We start from the raw sequence: 19,069 nt of genomic DNA, 5'->3' as shown, positions 1-19,069 counted from the left end.
CAGTGTTTAGCTTGTCCATGTTCCAAAAATGGTAGAGGTTGCAAATGTTGGTTGCAAATTTGCAAACTGCATTTTATTTCCTGTTACATGGAAAATCATTCCATTTCCAAGTTATCAAAGAGTATCAAATCGCAGTGCTTATTACCGTGCTGTTTATGAGGTTGACCAGAGGATCCCATCAGTCGCCCAATTCCTGACTATTACCTCATTCTTGCCATTGTGACATTTCCATTTTGCCCATCAAAACAATAACACGATTAATTAATAGATATGGAGGCGGAAAACATCCAATAATAGAACTTCACAAGCAGGAAGTTATTTTGCGAGTTGAAAACCTATATTTTATAAACGAATCCGAAATATATATACTTACCTTCTTTCTCGAGATCATTGCAATTAATCAAAATTATCAACTTGTCATCGAGGAGCGCGATGACCACAGATTTTTTTTTTTTTTTACCTCAATACGACCAAATCACGTGGTCACCAAGCTGCATTATGTTTCTGGCAGTATTTCTCGATCGCCAAGTTCATTACGATGAAAGATGAATGCATTCGTTGAATAGCAGCTCAAGGTAGACATGAAATTGTAATTTAAGTCCTACAAGTAGGCTACTCTTTAACCCTGCGAGCTGCGAAGCGTAAAAACTTACGCCGCGTAGACTGAGGTGCTCACGCGTGAGGCAGTTTTGATTTCGCGTATAAAATACCATTTTGTGGACACAATCCTTTCTCTAATGGTCTGAATATTATGAATGCAGGTCCCCCGAACCCATACAAGATTGAAACCCCTCCAGTAGGTCACTCACATACATTGTGGCTGCACAGTCATGTACATATACACTGCATGCACTGTGACCATTACATGTTGGATCGACCATTACATGTTGGATCCCCCCAAAAAGATGGACATTTTCTCCATACATCAAGAAACTTACGGATCTCGTGAAACCTGATCTCATCAATATTAAAAGAGGTACATCTTAGCGGTACGAGTATTTGAAGACCTTAATTTGGGCTTCTTTGAAATATTGTTGTCATTCTCAAAACGCATATCAGTGTTTAGCTTGTACATGTTCCAAAAAATGGTAGAGATTGCGAATTCATGGGAGGGTGTCATGTAGATCAATGATAACTTTTTTAGAAACTCAAAATCTCAGTGGGGGGGGGGGTTGACTGGGGGGGGTTCGACAAGGTTTCATGGGCGGCTGTCGCCCCCAAGCCCCCCCCCCCGCCTTCCATGGCTACGCCACTGAACTAGTTGAATTTAAAGAATACTATGAAACCATGCACATTGCAGTAGTTTACTAAACCTTGCAGTAATTTTTTAGTAATGCACAGGGAGATTGTTTGACGATGTTTCAGAGGGTACTTGTTTGATTTAAATGAACACTCGCTGTAATCAAAAGTAATAATTGCATTGCCATTTTGTTCTTGTCCTTTGATGTAGGATTTAAATTAACGTCAAATGAACATTTAAAATAGTTATCTTGTAAAATGGAGCCACAAAATGGACCTGTGTGAAGTAAACCATTGTTCGTTTGTATTTAATATCTCAGACAAATCCGGTTCAATTTTTCTTGGCACTAACTTTCCATCTGAGTATAGTTTACTCCTTCCCTAAATTGTAAGAAAATATCGGTACGGAAATGCATATTGTAGTTGTGTGCAATATGTTGTACATGTATATGTCTATTTTATGAGTCCCAACTGCCCCCCAACGGCAAAAACCATTAACGTAAAAATTATATATAAGTGTGTTTTTTTCTTGTGGTCTGCCCCCTAGTTTGTACTGTGGCCCTAACGCCAAAACACAATAGCAAGCATTTATTGAGTCTGTAACCCGAAAAGGGCCGGGGGTGGAATTCGCCACCCTCAACTTTTTTCTGCAATACCCTTGCACACATTTTCCCCCGACACGAACTTTCCTGACATTTTAGCCTCGAGTCTTGCGCATCTGTTGATACCAAAACATAAAATCTCGACCATGGTTTACCGCACCGTGAAAAATAAATTTCCCCAGATGTAGTGTACACAAACCAGCATTACCATTGGTGCATATGAATAATTAATTAGCCAATAATTCCCAAACCTTTAACCTATAGTCATCTTATTTCTTGGGTATGTTTACATTAAGTTGTCCTATGCGTGCACCGAGTTTCATAAATTGTCGTCCCACAATGGCCGAGATCGGGGGGGGGGGGGGCGGGGCGGAATCAGGCTTACTCTGAGTGCAAAGGGATGCTGGACAACATGCGTACTGTTAAACCTGCGTTTTAGGTACGTTCCTATTGAGGCAGTTTCTGCTGGTAAATTTACCGCATTAAATGGTTAATATTGGCGTCAATCCTCTAAGCCACTGGAATAGACTTTAAATATATTTTCAATTTTAACGTCAGGGATCTCGTATCTGACGAAATGGTTCTTTACAGAGTAGACAACTTGCAGGACCTAAATTGCCGATCGATGTCTACCTTGAGCTCCTATTCAGCGAATGCATTCATCTTTTATGGTAATGAATTTTGCGATCGAGAAATACTGCCCGAAATAGAGCTTTGTGATCACGTAATTTTGTCGTAATTGAAGTCGGCGTGCAGTCTAATTATTTCCCCACTAGACACCAGGCGGGTAAGGTCTGAGAAAACGTGGTGCCCAAACGGCATCACACGTTTTATACCAAGATGCACAGACGTGTAGTTTGTTATAGCTCCTGTTTGTAACCTCATTCTTTAAGATGATATGCCAGTGATTAGAGATGCGTGGGAGATATTAGCACGCAAGTGCGTCACGCTACTTTGAGCCTCCATAATAAGAGACACGATTCTTGTGCGCTCAAAAAGTGAAAGGTTAATCACATCTCATGGTCATTGAAACACATGGACGTTTTTCACGTTAAACCCCGACGTGCACTGAAGTTCCAATAATTTTCTCCATATTTTAAAGAAAATACGGACCTCGTGAAGCCTGATCTCATCAATATTAAAATAGATACATCTTAGCGGTACGAGTATTTGAATACCTTAATTTGGGCTTCTTTGAAATAATGTTGTCATTCTCAAAACGCATATCAGTGTTTAGCTTGTACATGTTCCAAAAATGGTAGAGATTGCGAATTCATGGGGGCGTCATGTAGATCAATGATAACGTTTTTAAAAACTCAAAATCTCATGGGGGGCGACAAGGTTTCATGGGGGGGCTGTCGCCCCCCACGCCCTCCCCCCCCCCCCCCCGTGGCTACACCACTGAACTAGTTGAATTTAAAGAATACTGTGAAACTATGGACATTGCAGTAATTTACTAAACCTTGCAGTGAATTTTTAGTAATGCACAGGGAGATTGTTTGACGATGTTTCAGAGGGTACTTGTTTGATTTAAATAAACACTCGCTGTAATCAAAAGCAATAATTGCATTGCCATTTTGTTCTTGTCCGTTGATGTAGGATTTAAACTAACGTCAAATGAACATATAAAATCTTGTAAAATGGAGCCACATAAAGGACCTGTGTAAAGTAAACCATTGTTCGTTTGTATTTAATATCTCAGACAAATCCGATGCAATTTTTCTTGGCACTTACTTTCCACCTGAGTATAGTTTACTCCTTCCCAAAATTGCAAGAAACTATCGGTGCTGAAATGTATATTGTAGTTGTGTACAGTATGTTGTACATGTATAAGTCCCAACTGCTCCCCAACGGCAAAAACCATCAACGTAAAAATTATATATAAGTATGGTTTTGTCTTGTGGTCTTCCCCCTAGTTTGTACTGTGGCACTAATGCCAAAACACAATAGCAAGCATTTATTGAGCCTGTAACCCTAAAAGGGCCGGGTGGGGGTGGAATTCGCCCCCTCAACTTTTTTCTGCGATACCCTTGCAAACATTCCCCCCCCCCGATCTTTCCTGACATTTTAGCCTCGAGTCTTGCGCATCTTTTGATACCACAACATAAAATTTCGACCATGGTTTACCGCATCGTGAAAAATACATTTCCCCAGATGTAGTGCACTCAAACCAGAATTACCATTGGTGCATATGAATAATTAATTAGCCAATAATTCCAAAACCTTTAACCTATAGTCATCTTCTTTCCTTGGGTATATTTACATTAAGTTGTCCTATGCATGCACCGAGTTTCATAAATTGTCGTCCCACAATGGCCGAGATCTGAGGGGGGGGGGGGGCGCAATCAGGCTTACTCTGAGTGCAAAGGGATGCTGGACAACATGCGTACTGTTATAGCTGCGTTTTAGGTACGTTCCTATTGAGGCAGTTTCTGCTGGTAAATTTACCGATTTCAATGGTTAATATTGGCGTCAATCCTCTAAGCCACTGGAATAGACTTTTAATATATTTTCAATTTTAACGTCAGGGATCCGTATCTGACGAATTGGTTCTTTACAGAGTAGCCGACTTGCAGGACTTAAATTGCCAATCGATGTCTACCTTGAGCTCCTATTCAACGAATGCATTCATCTTTCATGGTAATGAATTTGGCGATCGAGAAATACTGCCCGAAATAGAGCTTTGTGATCACGTAATTTTGTCGTAATTGGAGTCGCGTGCAGTCTAATTATTTCCCCACTAGACACCAGGCTGGTAAGGTCTGAGAACATGTGGTGCCTAAACGGCATCACATGTTTTATACCAAGATGCACCGACGTGTAGGTTGTTATAGCTCCTGTTTGTAACCTCATTCTCTAAGATGATATGCCAGTGATTAGAGATGCGTGGGAGATATTAGCACGCAAGTGTGTCACGCTACTTTGAGCCTCCATATAAGAGACACGATTCTTGTGTGCTCAAAGAGTGAAAGGTTAATCACATCTCATGGTCATTGAAACACATGGACGTTTTTCAAGTTAAACCCCGACGTGCACTGAAGTTCCATAATTTTCTCCATATTTTAAAGAAAATACGGACCTCGTGAAACCTGATCTCATCAATATTAAAAGAGGTACATCTTAGCGGTACGAGTTATTGGTATTTGAAGACCTTAATTTGGGCTTCTTTGAAATGTTGTTGTCATTCTCAAAACGCATGTAATAATAATAATAATCATAATTTGGGAAGCTAATCATCCTTACTCGCAGCTGGTATGCTGAATTGCGAAGGACGCGGCTACAACGTGGTCGGGCCGCTGGCACGTAAAGGCGCCTATGGCTGCCGGCCACATCGACCCATATGACCACGGAGCACAGCCTGAGATCGAAAGTGTTTGATTTTTCCAGAGGGAGGAAAACCGAAGGGCCCGGAGAAAAACCCTCGTGGCACAGGAGAGAACCAACGCACAACTCTACTCACATGCGATTCGCGGCTAGGATTCGAACCTTGGTCACCTTGGTGAGAGGCGAGCGCTTTACGCACAAGCCACCCATGCCACCCAAATCAGTGTTTAGCTTGTCCATGTTCCAAAAATGGTAGAGGTTGCAAATGTTGGTTGCAAATTTGCAAACTGCATTTTATTTCCTGTTACATGGAAAATCATTCCATTTCCAAGTTATCAAAGAGTATCAAATCGCAGTGCTTATTACCGTGCTGTTTATGAGGTTGACCAGAGGATCCCATCAGTCGCCCAATTCCTGACTATTACCTCATTCTTGCCATTGTGACATTTCCATTTTGCCCATCAAAACAATAACACGATTAATTAATAGATATGGAGGCGGAAAACATCCAATAATAGAACTTCACAAGCAGGAAGTTATTTTGCGAGTTGAAAACCTATATTTTATAAACGAATCCGAAATATATATACTTACCTTCTTTCTCGAGATCATTGCAATTAATCAAAATTATCAACTTGTCATCGAGGAGCGCGATGACCACAGATTTTTTTTTTTTTTTACCTCAATACGACCAAATCACGTGGTCACCAAGCTGCATTATGTTTCTGGCAGTATTTCTCGATCGCCAAGTTCATTACGATGAAAGATGAATGCATTCGTTGAATAGCAGCTCAAGGTAGACATGAAATTGTAATTTAAGTCCTACAAGTAGGCTACTCTTTAACCCTGCGAGCTGCGAAGCGTAAAAACTTACGCCGCGTAGACTGAGGTGCTCACGCGTGAGGCAGTTTTGATTTCGCGTATAAAATACCATTTTGTGGACACAATCCTTTCTCTAATGGTCTGAATATTATGAATGCAGGTCCCCCGAACCCATACAAGATTGAAACCCCTCCAGTAGGTCACTCACATACATTGTGGCTGCACAGTCATGTACATATACACTGCATGCACTGTGACCATTACATGTTGGATCGACCATTACATGTTGGATCCCCCCAAAAAGATGGACATCAAACAGTGGTGACAGCCTTTCTGTGGCTCTAGACAGCTGTCACTGGGCCAGCAGTAGAGGATGATTGGTGACATTGTTGTGACGGCGGTATGTAAAACACAGAGAACTTTGTTGTGCACAAGTGAATGGGCTTTGGCTGGAGGCCCAACTTTCCCAGGGGCGGCTGACCCCCAAGTGAACTCCTACAAGAAAAGCGACCATACCATCTCAAACCACAAGATTCACTTTAGGATTACATGTAGTTTCAAGGGAATTGGGCGATAGCTTCATAAAAAAAGTTAAGAAACAAAAAAGGGACTAGCGCGTGAGCCAATGCGCAGCCCGCAGGGATAATGTGTGAACTCGTCTGTTGGCACTAGGCTGAGCTTGGTATATTCGAATTCACGTGGTTGTAACTGTAGCATTTGGCTTACCGTAACAAAATTCAAACGCGAGGGAATGCTGGATAATATTTGGGTTGCTGTTTGTGATTCACGCGTGTTAGAAATGCATAACTACATTTTAAGTACCTTCCCATATGGAGGCATGCGGTTTCTGCTATTACATTTACCGAATCAACTGGTTAATATTGGCGTCAATCCTCTAAGCCACTAGATCAGAATTTAATTCAATTTCACTTTTAACGTCATGGATGTCGCATCTAATGAATTGGTTCTATACAGATCGAGTGGCCTACTTTTAGCAAATTGCTGATCGGTGTATCCTTGGGCTCCGTTTCAACGCATGCATTCATCTTTCACGGTAATGACACTGGGCGGGAAGAACTGACAGAAATATAATGCATGTTGAAGACCACGTGATTTGGCCATAATATCAAAGTAATAGAAAGAAGCAGAGCCTACGTTGGGGTGTTGATAGCGCCCTCTACCGGCGACTTCGCTTTTGGCAAAGTTACCTGTGGCAAATGCCATTAGAGGGCACTTTTGTAGATACAAATGAACATCTTGTCAAAGTTGTGCGCGTGCGTCTCTTAATCTTTCATCCAAAGGTGCATTTCAAGCTTCTGTCCTGGTTATTATCAGGTTTTTTTTTATTATTTAATAAACTTGGACATTTGAAAAGTTAAAGAAAATCAGTCCTCTTATAACTGGAGGCGCATTAGTACATGTGTAGTAGAATTGTAACACCCCATAAAATGAACTTATAGTGTGGAATACAATAAATGAAGGTAGCGAAGCATCTCATGGAATTTACAGGGTTTTTTTTCTTCAAATTAGTGTGATAGAACTCCAAAGTCGCAAAACCAACAAGTTGCGGGTTTTACACGGATTGATGTGGGAAAAAAATACATTCTAAACGAAAATAAGGAATCGTGTTAATAAAAGAAAATCGTACGTAAGTTGAGAGAAGCACACAATTATCTTACAAGGTGATTTTTTTCACGTAATGCTCGCCGGTACACTTGTTTTGAAAAATGAAAGATATTGGCCAATACTACCAGAATTGGCGATTCTTCGGGACCTTGACGTCACTCACACTGACCAACTGAATAAGATTCGTGTGCCAAATGCTGATTTTATGGAACACGACAGGGTAAGACTCACAGTTTGTGAAGGCCACTTTTAGATCGGAAGTACCAGCAACGGAATACACTGATAGGAGACCCAAATAATTATTATAGGTTTTCTGATTCTCAAACTGTATATTATCCACTGAGCTGGAAGTCGTCAAACCCACAACTAGAACTGTACCTTTAAAATTAAAGATGTATGTGTAAGGTTTCAACAAAATATTGTTGGAGTGTTTAAGACATTGCAAATGATTAAATTATCTCATTCGGATTTATCGGATCAAATTCGTACTCAACGAGTGTTTTAAATTCCCAAACTTGTATAAAATGTAGCAATGTAGTTAGGTCCTCGGCTCCAATGGTATTAGCATTTTTTTTCCAATGAAACATGCGGCGGTCATCTTGAATTTCAAAACGACGGCTTTTTCAGATTTTGCACAACAGCTTCGGATTTTGGAGGCAAATCCCTATTTTATAATTGATAAGAAATCATTGATGAATGGCGGCTATCTTGAATTTTTCTTCGAAATGGTCCCCGTTTCACACACGAAATAGCACAGTATCTTTGCATATCCAGAAGTCACATGTGGGTTTTTTGGTTGCAAAATCCAATTGTTTATACCCTAGTATACCGAAAAGCCACCAAAAAGGCCTTTATGTGACTGTATCAACACCGCCGCACGGTTTATGGAAAATATATTGTTTTCAATAGTAACATCTTTCAAAGTATAAAACAAATTCGATCTTTATCAATACGAATACTGTCCTATATCTGATACATGTATTTTTTAATCAGCGACAACAAAATATTCAATTATGTCAAATACTGTACAATCTGATATTCTTTTAATTAGCGGTAATACAAATGTTTAATTATAAGTTCGTAACGATGAAGGAACACTTTTATTCACGATAAGTCTATATTATTTATTAGTCTATATTATTCTATTTTTATGATAGTAATTGCCATTCAAATGCAATCCTTGAATAATGTTCTCGATTAAAACCAAGCGAACTAAAATCATAGGAACTGTTTTATTGTGTATAATGGGCCTTAGCAAGAAGTACCCTGCTATTCCCCAAGTTTGAAGTTACCAAAACATTTTTAGTTTTCTTTTCTATCGCGTTCGAAAACAACTAGATATTTTATATGTTTTTGCAGAAACATGAACTGTATCCCTTGTACATGTCTTCTAAAATACAATTCTAGTATTAGTGGATTCTTTTCGAGGATTTTTCAAATGAACTTTTTTATACATCGCATAAATTTCAATTAAAAAGAGATAAATTACTTTACTTTCAGTGACCATAAGGATTTTTATCCCAGTCCTTTTGTTTTGAATCGGGGATCAAAGGTATTCAGTCTTATTTCCAGGTCGTGCTCACCGAGTGCAGCTGGTTTACGAGTTTGCATACTGCAGGGCGTTGCTTTTTGCATTCAGCATCATTCCATTTCCCTGCGGGGTATGGAACCACCTCACCACAGTCCTCTATACCTTTATCGTTATCAGGTTGGTGGTTTTCTTTTGCCCAAATCCGAAACTCCACCTCACGAGGACCATCCTGACACTCCCAAATACCTGTAAAAAGCCAATACAACAATCAATAACTAATGGGGGTTGAAGTTTACTAAAAATGAATCTTCAAAATTCGAAAATCATGCAGAAGAAAATAGGGCGTGCCTTCTTCCCGCCCCCAATTATAGGTACACCCCCCCCCCAAAAAAAATGTTCTTGCATAGAAGCCTGTATTTCTATACCAACGATTGAACCACGAACTCCATGCATGAACTTAAAATTTCAACGAACCTTCTTCTCGGATGTCATTACAATTGATCCAAAACCGGGGTGGTCGTAGGCGCACAAGTAAATCTCCTCCTGGGTCTGTGGCGCGACCTAGACACCTCCCATCTTGATGCACTCGTCTTTTGCTTGAAACCATGTCAGGCTCTCAGTGATAGCTTTGTAGCATTTGCCACCCCACTGGAGCCAAGGCCTTGCACACCTCGTTACCACCGCTGCAACCCATCATCAGATGAAGGCTTATCAAGCCAAAGATGAACCGCTCAGGCACCATCATTTCTCACCTCTTACCCAGCTGGTGTCTAGAGCTGAAATGATGGGACTGCCTGTCAACCTTTTATTGGAGAGCTCCGACTCCGTTTATTATTGGACAAGAAGTCAAACGTACAAGCAATTGAAAACCCCATACTTTAGTGTGACAGTGAAACGTGTCAAATAACGAGAACTGACAACTGGTCACCAAGATGCATTATTTTGTGAATGCAACAAGTGGCCAAATGAAAATCGATTGAGAGCCTTACTTTTTAATATGAACAAATTTAATTAAGAGAACTGACCACTAGTTACCAAGATGCATTGTATTTCTGCAAGTATTTTACGCCCAGTTCACTACCATGAATATGAATGGACGCGTTAAATAGAAGCTCAAGGTAGACATTGATTGGCAATTTGCTGCACAAGTATGCCACGCTAAATTAGAACCACTACACTAGATCAGAGATCCCTGATTTTATAATGAAACGCAGTTAAATATCGTTAAGGTTCCATCATGCTGTAGATCTTACCCGAGTGGAGTCTCTTAATAAAGTTTTGGGAAATGCTCCGCCTGTTATATTTTTTTGATGTTTTTGCAATCTATCGAACAGTTATATTTTGTCATTTTGGGACACAAGCAAAGACACGAGGTCGAGAAAACTGCTACCTTGTAAGAAGGGCTGATTTATTTTGCACATACAACCGACAGTGTCTGTAAATAGAGGGCGCAATCTACATCCGCTGTAACCCATTACAATATCATTAACCAGAAAGATATAATTCATACAACTTATATCTACGGTGGCATGAACAGAAAACGTCCCCAATAATGAAAAAGGGGAACGTGATTGCCAAGATGCGTCATTTTGGGGGGATTCGAGAAGATGTCGCTCAGTTTTAATTTTCTTCAAGATGAATAGATGTGATCAGTGAATACGAATTAATTCCTTGTTGACACCGATATTGGCAATTTGCCACATGTAAGCCTTGCTGTAGTGACCCTGTTTGTCTGACACTTAGACTGGTTTCTGAGCCCATAGTTGCCACTTAAAGCCATTGAATTGCTACCATGTAAGGAGGGCTGTAAGAAGGCCTGAGAGCGCAGTATGATATTCTTGAGAATGTGGTAAAAAGTGGTGAAAAAGCTGTTGTTGGCGCATGGAACCCTAACGGTGCGCTTTTCAAAGCGGACGATCATGGACACCATTGGACAATAGGTGGCGCCCTTCATCCCGGCACATGATTTGCCGACGGACGCAATATTTTGCCGACAGGACAATTTTGGAAACACAAAAATAAAGTTCAATGGGGGTGGCCACGATCTATAAAAAAAAATCAACTGGTTTTTTAACTATTTTAAGTCCAGGTTAATGCATTGCTTTCCAAATTTAAGGTCTCCTACAAATAAATCACAACTTAAAACACGTATATATTATAAGAATTCATAAACACAAAGTATTGATCTTAATATATAACTTCCGCATTATTAATATTTTATCAAGTAGCTGCTTATATACCTGAAGTCATTTAATGGTTTTCTAAGTACCAAGCTTTTTAAATTTTTCTAGGATCAATTTAACTTCGGTAATACTGAATTCTAAATAGTTTAACAAAAGAAGTAGCTCATCATCTTTAATTTTTGTTTTTCGTTTGAAGTTAGTTTCTTATGTCTGCGCGATACATATGTCTTGAACATGAGCAGACTGTAGCCAGAAAGAAGATATACTCTTGTGGTTACTGTTCGCGTATTTGTGTGGTTTTTTTTTTGTTTTTTTTTTTGCAGCATACATCGTATTTTAACCAATCACATTACGCACCCTAACATGAATATCTATCACGCTGTGTGGATGAAAAACACTTAAATTCCCGTACTGTTTTCCTTTCAATTAAACGGATCCCAACCAACAATCATATTAACATTGACGTAGGTTCGAACCTAGACTTGAAATCAAGTCTGTAATGAGTGGTTTTAATCGCGTCTGCCGCGCGCGACTCAACTGCCAAGCTCTGTGCCGGGGGTACGACGTACCGCGTGCTGTACTAGTAGCGGGGACGCTACGTACATTTTCGACCCCATGTGTGTGCGATCCCATGCGTGTGCTGCATTACAGACTTGAATAACTCGTTGTCAGTTTGTGCACAGGCAATGAGACTTGCTACCAAAATTGGACGGAGCAGTCTGATTGGTTAAGAATCAAGAAAATATGAATATTCAACAGGCATCTCTTAGCCGATGCGTTTTGGCTTGCACGACGACACACAAGTTTACATAGTACGTGTACGTACACACCCGATTATCGCGGCATGTTAGTGTAGTCTTCACCAAACATTCTCAATCGCTTACATCAAATTTCTTCGGATTTCATATCGCCCAACGTTAAAATGGAGGTGTTGGAAGCTAGCACCGAAAGGTATAGAGGTTCCATTGACCATGGGTTGCGAAAACTGGGGATTTCCAGTGCTCTGAAACCCCAACAAACTGTGGCAATCGCAACTGATTTTCTTGACGGCAACGACACCTTAGCTTCGTGAATCTACCCACCGGGTACGGGATATCCCTGATAATACCAGCTAGCCCCTTTCTGTATCGACTTCATAAAGGAAGGTCTATATCACGTAATGTGGGCATACTTTCTTCACTCACGAAGCCTTTCAAGCTTGAGTAGAATACCAACACAATATAATTACACATTATTCAACTAATTAAACCAACATGATGAACTAGGGCCATCGATCAGTGCATAGCGGTTCTGTAACCTTAAAAATGCACAAACCGCGAACGAGTACGAGTTCGTGTTCAGGGTGACAGGGTGACCGTAAGGTCATGACTAAATCTGCTAAATGCACTTCAAAAATCTGTCAGATTTATCAAAAATCTGCCAAATTCCCCAGACTTACTCGAAATACACTAAAAACACCTTAAATCACATGCAGTTGTTATAATATTGCCTTAATTAAAGTTCAAATTACATTTTAAACAATCTATAACCACATAAAGGTAATATGAAATTTCAGGCAAAACTCGTTTTTTTAACAAAAATATGTCAAAGTTAGCCGAAAATCGGCTAAAACGGTCACTATGCAGGGTGATTAGTTAAACTACAACAAACCACATGGGCCAAAAGGAGCTTACGTTTACAGTCGGCGCGCACTTCATTTTTTGAAGGGATTTACAATTATTCGTAGCAGTTTCAACTTCCATAATCACTTAAATATTACTCCTTTTATTCAAAGACAATTGCAAAAGTACCAATATTATCTACAATGTTATACTCTTTTTTTTTTACTGTAATTTTAGAAATAGGACTGCCAAATCAAATGCAAACTTGAAAATGATCGTGTAATAATTACCCCTATATTATAATGGATGTTTCTTCGTAAGCCAGATGGGCTACTACTGGCCCTCGCTATGGAAACGTCATGCATATTAATTGCAGTGGCTGCATATATGAATATTCGCTTGAAAACGTGTTAGTCAAGTCGTTAGACACGAACTGACCATGCCGCGCGGTAGTACGGCATGAATGGTTGTAGCGCTCACGTTGCATGAACGGCGGTGGTATGCGGATTCTGGCGCTGATGACGGACATAAACCACTATAGTCTAACGACTTGTCATCAAGTCTAGTTCGAACCACAAATCTTGCGATCCATAGTTAATTTCACTATCCACTAGGCCACTGTGGCAGCTCGACGAAAGCTGTTCTTTGAAAATGCTTTAATGTACACGTGCATGTACACCCATGACTGAGTGATGGAACTTATCTTCGACTTAAATATTGTCTTTTAATTACGAAAGTGAAGGTGTCAAAACACGCTGGAAACCTGTTTCCTTTTATGTTATTTGCAGTGTAAACTAGCGCAGTATCGATCAGTGCCATCAACAATTGCGACTCACGGGTGGAAAGATTCTGCAAACGAGACATCTTTTATTAAGAATGAGCCAATGACAACTAAATGCATCATAACACTGGTGTTGCTAGACTTTTTTGAATGGGGGGAGGGTGCCATCATAAAATATGCCGACGGATTATTTCCGCCCAAAATGATGACTGCCTGCGAGCGAGCACGTGCTTGCGCTTGTGTTTTGCACAGTTGTAGCTGTGAGTGTCAACCGCCCGTAAACGAAGCGACCTCGCGCGTCAGCTCGTGCTTAACAATCTTTCGCCATGGGCTGTAGAACCGGATTTTAGCTTCGCGGGATTTTGAGCAGCAGGGTTTATCATGTACATCCTCCATTTTTTTCATTACCCTTCCCTCTCCATTATTCATTTCGGTAACCATGGTTACCCATGGCTACCGATAAAACTGACTAATGGGGGATGTGACATATGCTGCAATCATAGGGTTTTTTTTTGGGGGGGGGGGTCAAACGTACATTCAACCAAAACCGCAACCTAGGTATTAAATTATTTAATATATTACAAATATTATAACGTATAGAAAGCAATTTGTACTTTCCAATTTGCAATGTGAGGTTGCTAATATCATTTGGAGGAAATTAAAATAAGGACATATCTGACAAAACGAATTATGGGTGAAGAGATTTAAAGGTAAGTTATGTTGGGCCATCACCACTGGCAACCCCGAACATAAATGTATTCATAAATATTTAGGAGACAGTGTTATATTAATGAAGGCAAACCACGACAATTTGAATATATTTCTGAAGAGACTGGCGACAGTTTGTTTCAATTAGAGTGCCAACGATTTTAATCCAATTATGCAGACTCGATGTACCTTAATTTTGGTCTTTTGTAACTTACGTTTAAATGTTTACCCAGTTTTTGTCTATAATATTCTTACGCGGTTGAGGATTGTAATTTGGGTTTTGTAACCTTCTCAACCACCCGTCACAAAAAATTATGCTGAAGCAAAAAAAAAAAAAAAATAAATAAATAAATAAATAATCTTTACATCTTTCACTTAAGCATCTACACATTTTCGGTATTTTCAAACACAGCACGATTCCAACAAATGATATTGCAGCGTATAACTATATACTTGTACTCTTTCAGAACGATTTTCATATTATCATGCATCTTTGATCAAAAAATAAGCTCACATACATACATACATTATACATGGTGAGTCAAAAAAGCGGAGCCCCAACCTCAAGAAATATTTCATATTAAAAAACATATGAAGCCCCAAAATAAAAATAATGACTGGAAAGCAAATTTTTAGAAGGAAAAAAAAACACTTAAATTGCTCAATCCGTTCAAAATATATCACAATTTCAACACAATAACCCTAAAACCTCTTTCGTCCAAACTGCAATTTCAAGAATCGTCGTCACAATTGTCTTTAAACATCACCAGCGATAAAAACTCAGTTTAAAAGTTAAATATGTCAACAAAGTAATTTTGAAGGCCCGTCTTTTGAATAAAGCAGTGTTGTAGTCGAGTATTTTCCCCCAAGAACCGAGTAGTGCCGAGTACGAGTTCGAGTACTTATACTTCTGAGTACAAGTCTTCGAGTACCAGTACTTGTACTTCCGAGTAGGATACAAGTACGAGTGCTTGTACTTCCGAGTACAAGTACGATTACTTGTATACAGACGACATATTTCGTGACTTTCGTCAAGAAGAAGCAGCTTGGGCACAAAAGTGCAACAAATTCTTCACAGGCCGATTCGACAATCGAAAGGGGACTCAGAGCGTGTATGTGTACGTGCATGTTAACGTACGTGTACTACGCATATAGTCTGCTTCCCTGACATGACAATCATAAGACCTAGGCCTGTGTTTATGTCTGTGGGCCTGACGCCAGAACCAGACTAGGGACTGTTTTCCCAACCCTGGCTTCTCCATTCATGCAGGTTGGTGATAAAGCTGGACCCGGATAGGGAGCCGAAATCATGTAAATGGTACCGCCAATCTGTTACTTCCTTTGAAGTCTTTCTGCAGGCGTCTAACAGGAGCGAAACAGTTTTTGTGCTTGTGGTTGCGGGTTCGAATTTTATCAGTAGTCACGAGGTGTCCAAGTTCAACCACCGGCCAGTCCATGTTCATTGTGGGTTTTAGAAAGTGCAGTTGTGGCGCAAGCTGGTTGCAACTTTGCAAACTGATTGACGTTGCCAATCACACGGCGAATCATTCCCTTTACCAGTTGGTAATATCATACCGCAGTGCTCTTTATTTGACTTATTGTTAGGTTCGCCTTTCGCCCAATTACCGAACTCCAACTCATCAGTACCATCCTGACACTTCCAAGTACCTATCAGTAAACAACATAACGATAAATAAAATAACATATCAGTCGAAAAAAAAAAATATTATTTCTGCAAAAGCGACACTTTCTTAAAAAAAACCGCCAAAAAACAATCAATTTAAACACACCTTCAATCTCGAGATCATTGCAATTGATCCAAAACATAGAAGTCTCCGGTACTAGCTGCATGAGGAAATCAGTTTCCTCCTGAGACTGTGGCACGACCAACACACCTCCCATCCTGATGCACTCATCTTTGGCCTCAGACCATAGCGCTCGGTGATGGCTTTGTAGCAATTGCCACCCCACTGGATCCAAGGAGGAGGACACCCCCATCTACGACCATTAACCGAGGCCTTACACATCTCGTTACCACCAGTGCAACCCATCATCAGTTGAAGGCTGATCAGGCCACAGATGAACCGTTTAGGCACCATCATCTCTCGCATCTTACTCGGCTGGTGTCTAGTGGTGAAATGATCGGACTACATATCGACTCTACACATTTTTATGTTTTATATTGTCCTGGCCACGTGGTAAACACACCCGGGGCCATCTACCACCAGATCGTAGTATGGACCATAGTACATCCTTCGGGGGGGGGGGGGGGTGTCAGTCTTGTGATCATACTGGAGGGGTTGAAAATTGGCGGGAAAACCCTGTGTGCTTGTGTACATTTACATAGGCTTGTGTACAAATGCACTATATACATTGGGATTGTTTCGATCACCCCTGTGACCAAAATGGAATGTCAAATGGGGTTATGTCTGTGGTTTTAACGGCTGTTTGGGGCCTGAGAGATACTCCAGACATGCCAGAGGTTAATCAGGGGTAAATGGGCTGGTTGTGAGGGTCGGGTGGCTCAAATTACATTTTGTAGAAACCACATTCCATCCAGTCACTGAAGAGTAAACATTAAAGGTTCTCGCTCCAGCAAATTAATAATAGGGGAGATATCAAAACACACTCAGACTCTTTCGGGTGTGTCACTGTCACTTTTGCTTAGCTGAGTGTGTCATCCTGTTGGAATAAAACCAATTTGGACTCCTGATGGCAAGTTTACCAAGATGCATCTACCAAGAGTTACAGTTCTGTTTTTGTAACCTCATACTTTAATATGATGTTCCATTGAAAAGAGATTGCTAGGGATATATTAGCACGCACGTACGACACACTGCATTGATACACGTAATCAGATACACGATTCGAGTCAGCTCCAAAAGTGAAAGGTCATAAAAAAAATGGCCTATTTGAAGTTATAAACAGATATGCGTGGGAGATTCTTTGTAGCATTAACAACCCCACTGGATCCAAGGAGGAGGACTCGCCCAACCTCGACCATTAACGGAGGCCGTACACATCTCGATACCATCAGTGTATCCAATCATCAGATGAAATCTTATCAAGTTAAAGATGAACCGTTTAGGCACCGTAATTTCTTGCATCCTCCCCGGCTGGCAGGTGTCTAGTATAAAGAGTTAGTCAGACTGCTCGTCTGTTGGCTCCTCTTATTATCCTGAGCCCTGACTGCAAGAACATTTAAAGCTTTAATTATAAAGCCAAACCTGAAGCGAAGCCAATCTTTAAGAAAGGGTCATCATGTATATTTTTTATGCGTGGCGGCTACCTGACCTACTATGTATTGCGCCAGGGCATCGAGGGAACTGTCAGGTTAGGGAGCCAGACTTAAACAAAACTGGTTGTAAAAAATTAGCATATATTTATTACTTAATGAAGTACATTTCGCGGGATTCGAACCTTGAACCTTGAGGAAAAAAACTCGAAGACTCAAGCAAAAAAAGGAGGAAGGAAGTAAAAAAAACTCGAAGACTCAAGCAAAAAAAGGAGGAAGGAAGTAAATATTTTTACATGTTTACAATTAAATTGGTCGAATGTCGTCATCTGAAAAAAAAATATGTTATTTGCTAACTTCAAAATCCAGTTACGGAATCCAATGCTATTCCTGCAATATAGCAGAGACTGTCATGTAAACTGCCGCGTACCGTAGAGGAAGTAGTCGTGCTCATAGTAAAGATGGCTATATGTTTTGATAAAGCTGACGGCTTTTAATTTCTGGTTATAAACTTCTTGTGATTGAAGATTGTTAGGGAAAATATATATACAACTTATTAGTTAGTCAATTATTGATACCTTAGGTGTCAGTAAAAAATTGAAAGAATTTTGGTACAGAGAAATCGTGATCAAAGATTTTCAAGTTTGGAATCCCAAAGAGTATAAAGATTGTTCTTGAACTAGTTCAGTGGCGAAGCAAGGATTTTTTTCAGTGGGGGGGGGGGGGGGGGGGGGGGGGGGGGGGGGGGGGGAGGCTGGAACATTTCATGGGGGCGTCATGTAGATCAATGATATTTTTTTTAGAAACTCAAAATCTCAGTGGGGGGGGGGGGGGGGGGACAAGGTTTCATGGGGGCTGTCGCCCCATCCCCCTCACGCCCCCCCCCCCCGTGCACTGTTAAAATTGTCCGTAATTTACGGACTCCGTAAAATGAAATATTCCGTATTTTTTGCCGTAATTTTACGGACTTTCCGTAAATGCAAATATTAATTATGCTAATTAGCGTGATTACAATCAACCAAATTTTCCCAAACACCTACACAAAATAAAGAACATCTAAGTACATATTATTATTTCATCCACAACCGTGTACACATGTCCAAACTCATGTTAAGGGTTTCTTTATTTTACGGAAAGAAAAAACAATTCCGGAAATTTTGCTGCAGGAATACGGAACGTTATTTTTTTTGCTGGCAGCAAAATTTCCGGAAAACTTTTTTCGTTCCGTAAAATAAACAGACCCTTAAGATGAGTTTGGACATGAGTACACGGTTGTGGGTGAAATAACAATATGTACTTAGATGTTCTTTATTTTGTGTAGGTGTTTGGGCAAATTTGGTTGATTGTAATCACGTTAATTAGCATAATTAATATTTGCATTTACGGAAAGGCCGTAAAATTAAGCGCAAAAATTACG

The sequence above is a fragment of the Patiria miniata genome, unplaced genomic scaffold (genome assembly GCF_015706575.1).
Source record: "Patiria miniata isolate m_02_andy unplaced genomic scaffold, ASM1570657v1 HiC_scaffold_22, whole genome shotgun sequence".
In the NCBI taxonomy this organism is placed as follows: domain Eukaryota; kingdom Metazoa; phylum Echinodermata; class Asteroidea; order Valvatida; family Asterinidae; genus Patiria; species Patiria miniata.
This window is presented reverse-complemented; position numbering follows the sequence as displayed.